Source organism: Rhinatrema bivittatum, chromosome 3 (assembly GCF_901001135.1).
Source record: "Rhinatrema bivittatum chromosome 3, aRhiBiv1.1, whole genome shotgun sequence".
Taxonomy (NCBI): Eukaryota; Metazoa; Chordata; class Amphibia; order Gymnophiona; family Rhinatrematidae; genus Rhinatrema; species Rhinatrema bivittatum.
The window spans coordinates 319,250,456-319,258,868 of record NC_042617.1 but is presented as its reverse complement, the minus strand read 5'-3'; the positions used below and the strand labels follow the sequence as shown (position 1 = coordinate 319,258,868).

Genomic DNA, 8,413 nt, shown 5'->3' with positions numbered 1-8,413 from the left:
ATGCGGGGGGGGGTGCAGAGACACTCATGAACCTGTACTGATTGGAGGGTAGAGACACTCAGGTACCTAAAATGATGGGGGGCAGAAATCACATTCAATGCTCTGTTCATGCTCTCTCCATCTCATCCGGCTGGGAATAAGGAGGAGGGTGGAAGGACTCAGAGGAGGAGTCTCAGGGTGGGGAAGGGGGTCCCAGTTATCTCTGCCCTGCATGCTGCCCATTAGTTACCAGGCTCCAGGGCTCGTGCTGCAGCTGGGAAACAGGCAGGCACGACTGCACGTCTTCTCAGAAAGGAGCTCCCGAGCGCAGATCCCAGCTGCTGGCCTGGATCTCACCTGCTCAGCTCTGAAGGCCCCCACGCTGGCTCCCATGAAGCTGCTGCTCTCTGCCGAGGCCCTGGGCAATATGTCCTGCAGCTTTTCAGGAGGGCACCTTTAAAGGTACAGCCCTGACTTTGGCACCCTGTCAGTGGAAGTGCTTAGGGCCATAGCTTTAACCGGTTTTGTTTTATTTGAGCCCAGAGGACTCAAAAATGACCCACACAATGCAGAGATTACATAGTGCCCAGATGCTTGCCAAGACTTTTATATTCCAAGCGCTTTTTCAAGTTTCCCTAGCTAGCTATTTCTATTTACATTTCTCCTCATCCTTTCCATCTTTTTTGGCATCTTCGGGCCAGCTTTGCTGTGGCCCTGTCAGCCACGGTGCCGGCATGCAAGGGATCTGTTGTTATTACCCTAAAGTTCACGGGTATTGCTGATCGCGTCGCCTGTGGAACCCCTTGCACCGACCGTGTGCCAGCAGGAGTCACCTCTCAGCCTCGGGACCAGTACCTCCTGGGAGACTGGGTTCAGGGGGGTTTCTCCGCACTGCTCCAAACGGCAGCGGTGACACCGCCTCGGGCTTCCGAGAAAGCACTGAGGTAACCCGGATGCAGGGGCCCTGCTGACTCTCCCAGATGTTCCGGCAGCTGTGTGAATCATTAGGGGACCTGGGTGCAGGACTTAGTGCTGGTCCTATAGGGAACGCAGAGGGAGATGAAAGACCTGGGACTCGTACCAGTGCAGGCGGGGGAAGCAGCAGTTTAAAAGATTCTGGGAAGGCTTGGGACCGGTACGGAGGGCAGGGGTAGGGAAGGGGCTGAAACTTCAGGTAACAGACTTAGGGTGAGGAGCTGATGTTCGGCTGAGTTTGGGAATTTATGGAGTAACCACAGCTGGGTAGCCTGGATGGGCCGATTTCCTCTTTTTCTACCATCCTGTTACAGTGTCACAGGAGATGATCTGCCACTGCTCTAGCCTTACGCACAAAGCTGCATCCTAGCACTGTGCCTGTGTATGTACAGGAGCCTGCACTGTGCCTGTGTGAGGACAGGAGCCTGCTCTAAGACTGTGGGAGTACAGGAGCCTGCACTGTGCCTGTGTAAGTACAAGAGCCTGTATTGTGCTTGTATGAGTACAGGAGCCTGCACTGTGCCTGTGTGAGGACAGGAGCCTGCTCTAAGACTGTGGGAGTACAGGAGCCTGCACTGTGCCTGTGTAAGTACAGGAGCCTGCTCTATGGCTGTGAGTACAGGAGCCTGCACTGTGCCTGCGCGAGTACAGGAGCCTGCTCTATGGCTGTGTGAGAACAGGAGCCTGCACTGTGCCTGTGTGAGTACAGGAATCACAGCTGGGCAGGCTGGATGTGCTGATGTGCTCTTTTTCCACCATCGGTTACTGTTACAGTGTCACAGGAGATCTTCTGGCAATGCTCTAGCCTTACGCACAAAGCTGTAACCTAGCACTGTGCCTGTGTGACTACAGGAGCCTGCTCTGTGCCTGTGTGAGTACAGGAGCCTGCTCTTTGCCTGTGTGTGGCCAGGAGCTTGCACTGTGCCTCTTAAGTACCAGAGCTTGCACTCTGCCTGTGTGTGTACAGAAATCACAGCTGGGCAGCCTGGATGGGCTGATCTGCTCCTTTTCCTCCATCGATTACTGTTACAGTGTCACAGGAGACCTGTATGGCACTACTCTAGCCTTACACACTGAGCTGTACCCTAGCACTGTGCCTGTGTGTCTACAGGAGCCTGTACTGTGCTGTGTATGTACGGGAGTCTGCTCTGTGCCTCTGTATGCACAGGAGCCTGCTCCATGGCTGTGTATGTACAGGAGCTTGCATTGTGCCTGTGTGAATACAGGAGCTTGCACTGTGCCTGTGTGAGTACAGGAGCCAGCTCTGAGACTCTGTGAGTACAGAGCCAGCACTGTGCCTTGTACTTACAACAGCTTGCAATGTGCCTATTTAGGTACAGGAGCCTGCACTGTGCCTGTGTATGTACAGAGCCGGCACTATGCCTGTGTGACTACAGGCGCCTGCCCTGTATCTGTGTGAGTACAGGAGCTTGCACTGTGCCTGTGTTAGTACAGGAGCCTGCCCTGTATCTGTGTGAGTACAAGAGCTTGCACTGTGCTCGTGTGAGTATAAGAGCTTGCACTGTGCCCGTGTTAGTACAGGAGCCTGCCCTGTATCTGTGTGAGTACAAGAGCTTGCACTGTGCTCGTGTGAGTACAAGAGCTTGCACTGTGCCCGTGTGAGTATAAGAGCTTGCACTGTGCCCGTGTGAGTACAGGAGCCAGCTCTGAGACTCTGTGAGTACAGAGCCAGCACTGTGCCTTGTACTTACAACAGCTTGCAATGTGCCTATTTAGGTACAGGAGCCTGCACTGTGCCTGGGTATGTACAGAGCCGGCACTATGCCTGTGTGACTACAGGCGCCTGCCCTGTATCTGTGTGAGTACAGGAGCTTGCACTGTGCCCGTGTTAGTACAGGAGCTTGCACTGTGCCCATGTTAGTACAGGAGCCTGCTCTGTGCCATTGTGAGTACAGGAGCTTGCATTGTGCCCGTGTTAGTACAGGAGCCTGCTCTGTGCCCGTGTTAGTACAGGAGCTTGCACTGTGCCCGTGTGAGTACAGGAGCTTGCACTGTGCCCATGTTAGTACAGGAGCCTGCTCTGTGCCCGTGTGAGTACAAGAGCTTGCACTGTGCCCGTGTGAGTACAGCAGCTTGCACTGTGCCTGTGTGATTACAGGAGCCTGCTCTGTGCCTGTGTGAGCTGAATAAATGTAGAGTGTTGGTGTCGGCTTGCCGTCGATATGTATACATGTAACAAGTTGTTGTACACAATAAAAAGTAATAAATTAAAAAAAGAAGCCTGCATTGTGCCTGTGTGAGTACAGGAATCACAGCTGGGCAGGCTGAATGAGCTGATCTGCTGTTTTTCCTCCATCGGTTACTGTTACAGTGTCACAGGAGACCTGGATGGCAGTACTCTTGCCTTACGCACAGAGCTGTAACCTAGCACTGTGCCTCTTGTACAGGAGCTTGCACTATACCTGTGTGAGTACAGGAGTCTGCACTGTGCCGGTGTGTGAACAGGAATCACAGCTGAATAGGCTGGATGAGCTGATTTGCTCTTTTCCATCATCGGTTACTGTTACAGTGTCACAAGAGACTTGTATGGCACTACTCTAGCCTTACACACTGAGCTGTACCCTAGTACTGTGTGTGACTACAGGAGCCTGTACAGTGCCTGTGTTCAGACTGAAGCCTGCTCTGTGCCTGTGTACATACAGGAGCCAACATTGTGCCTGTGTGAGAACAGGAGCCTGCTCTATGGCTGTGAGTGTACAGGAGCTTGCACTGTGTCTGCATGAGTACAGGAGCCTGCTCTATGGCTGTGTGAGTACAGGAGCCTGCACTGTGCCTGTGTGAGTACTGGAATCACAGCTGGGCAGGCTGGATGTGCTGATGTGCTTTTTTTCCGCCATCGGTTACTGATACAGTACCAGAGGAGATCTTCTGGCAATGCTCTAGCCTTACACACAGAGCTGTAACCTAGCACTGTGCCTGTGTGACTATAGGAGCCTGCTCTGTGTCTGTGTGAGTACAGGAGCCTGCTCTGTGCCTGTGTGAGTGCAGGAGCCTGCATTGTGCCTGTGTATGCACAAAGCCTGCATTATGCCTGAGTGATTACAGGAGTCTGCACTGTGCCTCTATTATGTACAGGAGCTTGCACTTTGCCTGTGTGTGTACAGGAATCACAGCTGGGCAGGCTGGATGGGCTGATCTGCTCCTTTTCCTCCATTGGTTACTGTTGCAGTGTCACAGGAGACCTGTATGGCACTACTCTAGCCTTTCGCACTGAGCTGTACCCTAGCACTGTGTCTATGTGACTACAGGAGCCTGTACTGTGCCTGTGTATACATTGGAGCATGCTCTATGGCTGTGATGCACAGGAGTTGACACTATACCTGTTTATGTACAGGAGCTTATGCTGTGCCTGTGTGAGTACAGGACCCTACTCTGTGGCTGTGCGAGTACAGGAGTTTGCACTGTGCCTGTGTGAGTTCAGGAGCCAGCTCTGAGTCTGTGTGAGTACAGGAGCCAACACTATGCCTTGTACTTAACAGAGGCTTGCAATGTGCCTATGTGGGTACAGGAGCCTGCAATGTGTATGTGTGACTTCAGGAGCCTCCACTGTGCCTGTGTATGTACAGAGCCTGCACTATGCCTGTGTGACTACAGGAGCCGCCACTGTGCCTGTGTATGTACAGAGCCTGCACTATGCCTGTGTGACTACAGGAGCCTCCACTGTGCCTGTGTGAGTACAGGAGCCGCCACTGTGCCTGTGTATGTACAGAGCATGCACTATGCCTGTGTGACTACAGGAGCCTCCACTGTGCCTGTGTGAGTACAGGAGCCTGCTCTGTGCCTGTGTGAGTACAGGAATCACAACTGGGCAGGCTGAATGAGCTGATCTGCTGTTTTTCCTCCATCGGTTACTGTTACAGTGTCACAGGAGACTTGTATGGCACTACTCTAGCCTTACGCATAGAGCCTGGGTACATACAGGAGACTGCTCTCTGCCTGTGTTATGTACAGGCACCAGCACTGTGCCTGTGTATGTACAGGAGCTTGCACTGTACCTGTGTGTGAACAGGAATCACAGCTGGGCAGGCTGAATGAGCTGATCTGCTCTTTTCCACCATGGGTTACTGTTACAGTGTCACAGACTTGTATGGCACTACTCTAGCCTTATACACTGAGCTGTACCCCAGCATTGTGTCTGTGTACAGACTGCAGCCTGCACTGTTCCTGTGTATGTACAGGAGCCTGCACTGTGCCTATGTATGTTCAGGTCCCTGCTCCATGGCTGTGTAAGTACAGGAGCCTGCACTGTGCCTGTGTATGTTCAGGAGCCTGCTCTGTGCCTGTGTGAATCACAGCTGGGCAGGCTGGGTGGGCTGATGTGCTAATTTTCCGCCATCGATTACTGTTACAGTGTCACACGAGATCCTCTGGCACTGTTCTAACCTTACGCACAGAGCTGTAACTTAACACTGTTCCTGTGTGAGTACAGGAGCCTGCTCTGAGACTATGTGAGTACAGGACCCTGCACTATGCCTGTGTATGTACAGAGCCTGCACTGTGCCTGAGAGATTACAGGGATCTGTTCTGTGCCTGTGTGCACAGGAGCCAGCACTGTGCTCTGTTAAGTACAGGAGCTTGCAATGTGACTGTGTGTGTACAGGATTCACAGCTGGGCAGGCTGGATGGGCTGATCTGCTCCTTTTCCTCCATCGGGGACTATTACAGTGTCACAGGAGACCTGTATGGCACAACTCTAGCCTTACACATTGAGATTTACCCTAGCATTGTGCCTGTGTGACTACAGGAGCCTGTACTGTGCTGTGTATGTACGGGAGTCTGCTCTGTGCCTGGTTATGCATGGGAGCCTGCTCTATGGCTGTGTACACACAGGAGCCTGCTCTATGGCTGTGTATGTACAGGAGCTTGCATTGTGCCTGTGTGAATACAGGAGCCTGCACTGGTCCTGTGTAAGTACAAAACCAGCACTGTGCCTTGTACATAAAGCAGCCTGCAATGTGTATGTGTGACTACAGGAGCTTGCACTGTTCTGTGTATGTAAAGAGCGTGCACTATGCCTGTGTGATTACAGGAGCCTGCTCTTTGCCTAAGTATGCACAGGAGCCTGCTCTGTGCCTGTGTGAGTACAGGAGCCTGCACTGTGCTGGTGAACGTACAGCAGCCTGCAATATGCTGGTGGATGTACAGCAGCCTGCAATATGCCTGTGTTATGTACAGGAGCCTGCAATGTGTAAGTGTGAGTACAGGAGCTTGCACTGTGCCTGTGTGAGTACAGGAGCCTGCACTGTGCCTGTGTATGAACAAGAGCCTGCACAGGTTGTGTGTGAGTACAGGAGCCTGCAATGTGTAAGTGTGAGTACAGGAGCTTGCACTGTGCCTGTGTGAGTACAGGAGCCTGCACTGTGCCTGGGTATGAACAAGAGCCTGCACAGTTTGTGTGTGAGTACAGGAGCCTGCAATGTGTAAGTGTGAGTACAGGAGCTTGCACTGTGCCTGTGTGAGTACAGGAGCCTGCATTGTGCCTGTGTCAGTAGAGGAATCACAGCTGGGCAGGCTGGATGGACTGATCTGCTATTTTTATGCCATTGGTTATTGTTACAGTGTCACAGGAAACCTGTATGGCACACTGAGCTGTACCCTAGCACTGTGCCTGTGTGACTACAGGGCTGTAGCCTGGCATTTCTTTTGTCTTCTTTTGGGCCAGGTTACTTTACTTCTGCTCCTTTTGGGCTTTCAGCTCAGCAGGAACCAGGGCTGGGAGCTGATGTCGTGAGTCTTCAGTCACAGCTCCCTGGGGAATTTTGTCCCTGTGTTATATCCTTTCCTAACTTACTTTAGTACAGTCACTGCAGTGCCAGTCTTCATCCTGGGGCCATGCATCAGCGCACCCCCGAACCCACCCATCAGGTGCCCCTGTGGCAACCGCAGCCTTGACCCCAGAATTCAGTCCCGCATGACTGCGCCCCAGCCTATAATTCAAAGCCTCCTGCTTTCTAAACCCCTAATCCCAAGGGATTGGATGTTTACTATTCCCAGAACCCTTCATATGTTATTTACTTCTAGTTAATTCCTTTCTGTCTACTTCCTGGCTACTATAGCCCCCAAGTTCAATCCCCTTGTTATATGTAACTTGGCTTCGGCCTTCTTGTTAACTAGTTAACCCCTAAGTTCCATGTAAACCGGTCTGATATGAATCCCTTCATGAAGACCGGTATAGAAATATGTTAAATAAACAAACAAACAAACAAACAAACAAACAAACCAACACATAGATGTACCTGGAGAAACCCCAATGTGAGCAACTCAGCCGGAGTCGCACCCAGAGCCCGAGCCCAGACCTCTCTGCCTTTTCTCACCACAGGATTTTGTGCTCTGGGGACTACATGTCCCATCATGCTGCGGGAGTGGGGGGGGGTACTGCCACATTATCCTTTCAGGCCCCAGGAGCCTCCATGGGTGTCTGAACCCAGACAGAGAGGCCGTGCCCAGGCAGCAAGGACACAGCCACACAGGAGAGGGTGGGAGGGAGAGGAAGAGCATGCCCAGGGTGAGGGATGGAGACAGGGTGAGGGGAGGAGGGCAGGTCTTTGTGGGTACAGGGCTTCAGTACCAGCTCATGAGAGATTTCCTGCCACCAGGCCAGAAATGAAATCTGGCAGGGGCAAGATGGACCTGTCCCAGATGCTGTTCTTTCTGTAACCTGTACCTTTACCTGACTTATTCACTAATTTCCCCCTTCTTTTCCGATCCGTTCGTTTTAATCATTCTGTACCTTACTTTACACACAGGTAAAAGTGTCCTGCCAAGAAAGCCATCTGAATCTGAGAGGGAGGCAGAAGTGGGGCAGGTCCTTACCTGCTATCAGAAGAGAGGGAGACCTAGGAGCAGTCTGGGGGGGGGGTCTTACCTGCTGTCAGGAGAGAGAGACATGAGCAGTCTCGGAGTGGGGAGGGGGGCTTTACATAATCACAAGAGGGCGAGGTGGGGCGCATTAGCTGCTATCAGGAGGGATAGAAGCGGTTTCTGCGTGTCCTTACCTGCTCACAACAGCTGGGGTAGGGTCCCGGGAGGAATTGGGAGACACTCCCTTTCACTCTCTCGCTCTGTCCGTCTCTCGTCTCTCCCCTCCTGCTGGGCCTCACTTTCTTCCTGTTTCTCTGCGCCAGAGATTGCACAAGCTCTGAATCAGGAAGAAGAAATTCTATGCAAATGAGAGCAAGAAGACGATATGCAAATTCCATGGGCCCTGGGGACGAGGGACAGAAGCAGAAATAGAAATTAATGCATAGGACGCCATCTGCTGGCCCCTACAGGGATAGCACTCACACTTACACTGCTAGGGGATAGGGCTGTCTGCTGTTATAGAGGGGTCACTTTACTGCTGCTGAGGAATAGCCACTCACATTCACACTCCCCCATAGGGGTTGATGCAATACAGTGCACTCAGCCGAGCGCACTGTTAACCTGCAGTCAGATGCGG

The 8,413-nt window shown here is 52.3% G+C and overlaps 1 protein-coding gene across 1 annotated transcript in view; it reads right to left on the bottom strand.

Annotated features, from left to right (window-relative positions):
- TRAF3IP2 (TRAF3 interacting protein 2) overlaps positions 1–8,140 on the bottom strand; it is a 58,908-nt gene extending 50,768 nt beyond the window's left edge. The window contains exon 1 of the mRNA XM_029595252.1: positions 7,971–8,140. The gene's annotated coding sequence lies outside the window, so the exon portion shown is untranslated. The remainder of the gene's footprint in view (positions 1–7,970) is intronic.
- Positions 8,141–8,413: the final 273 nt, after the last annotated feature.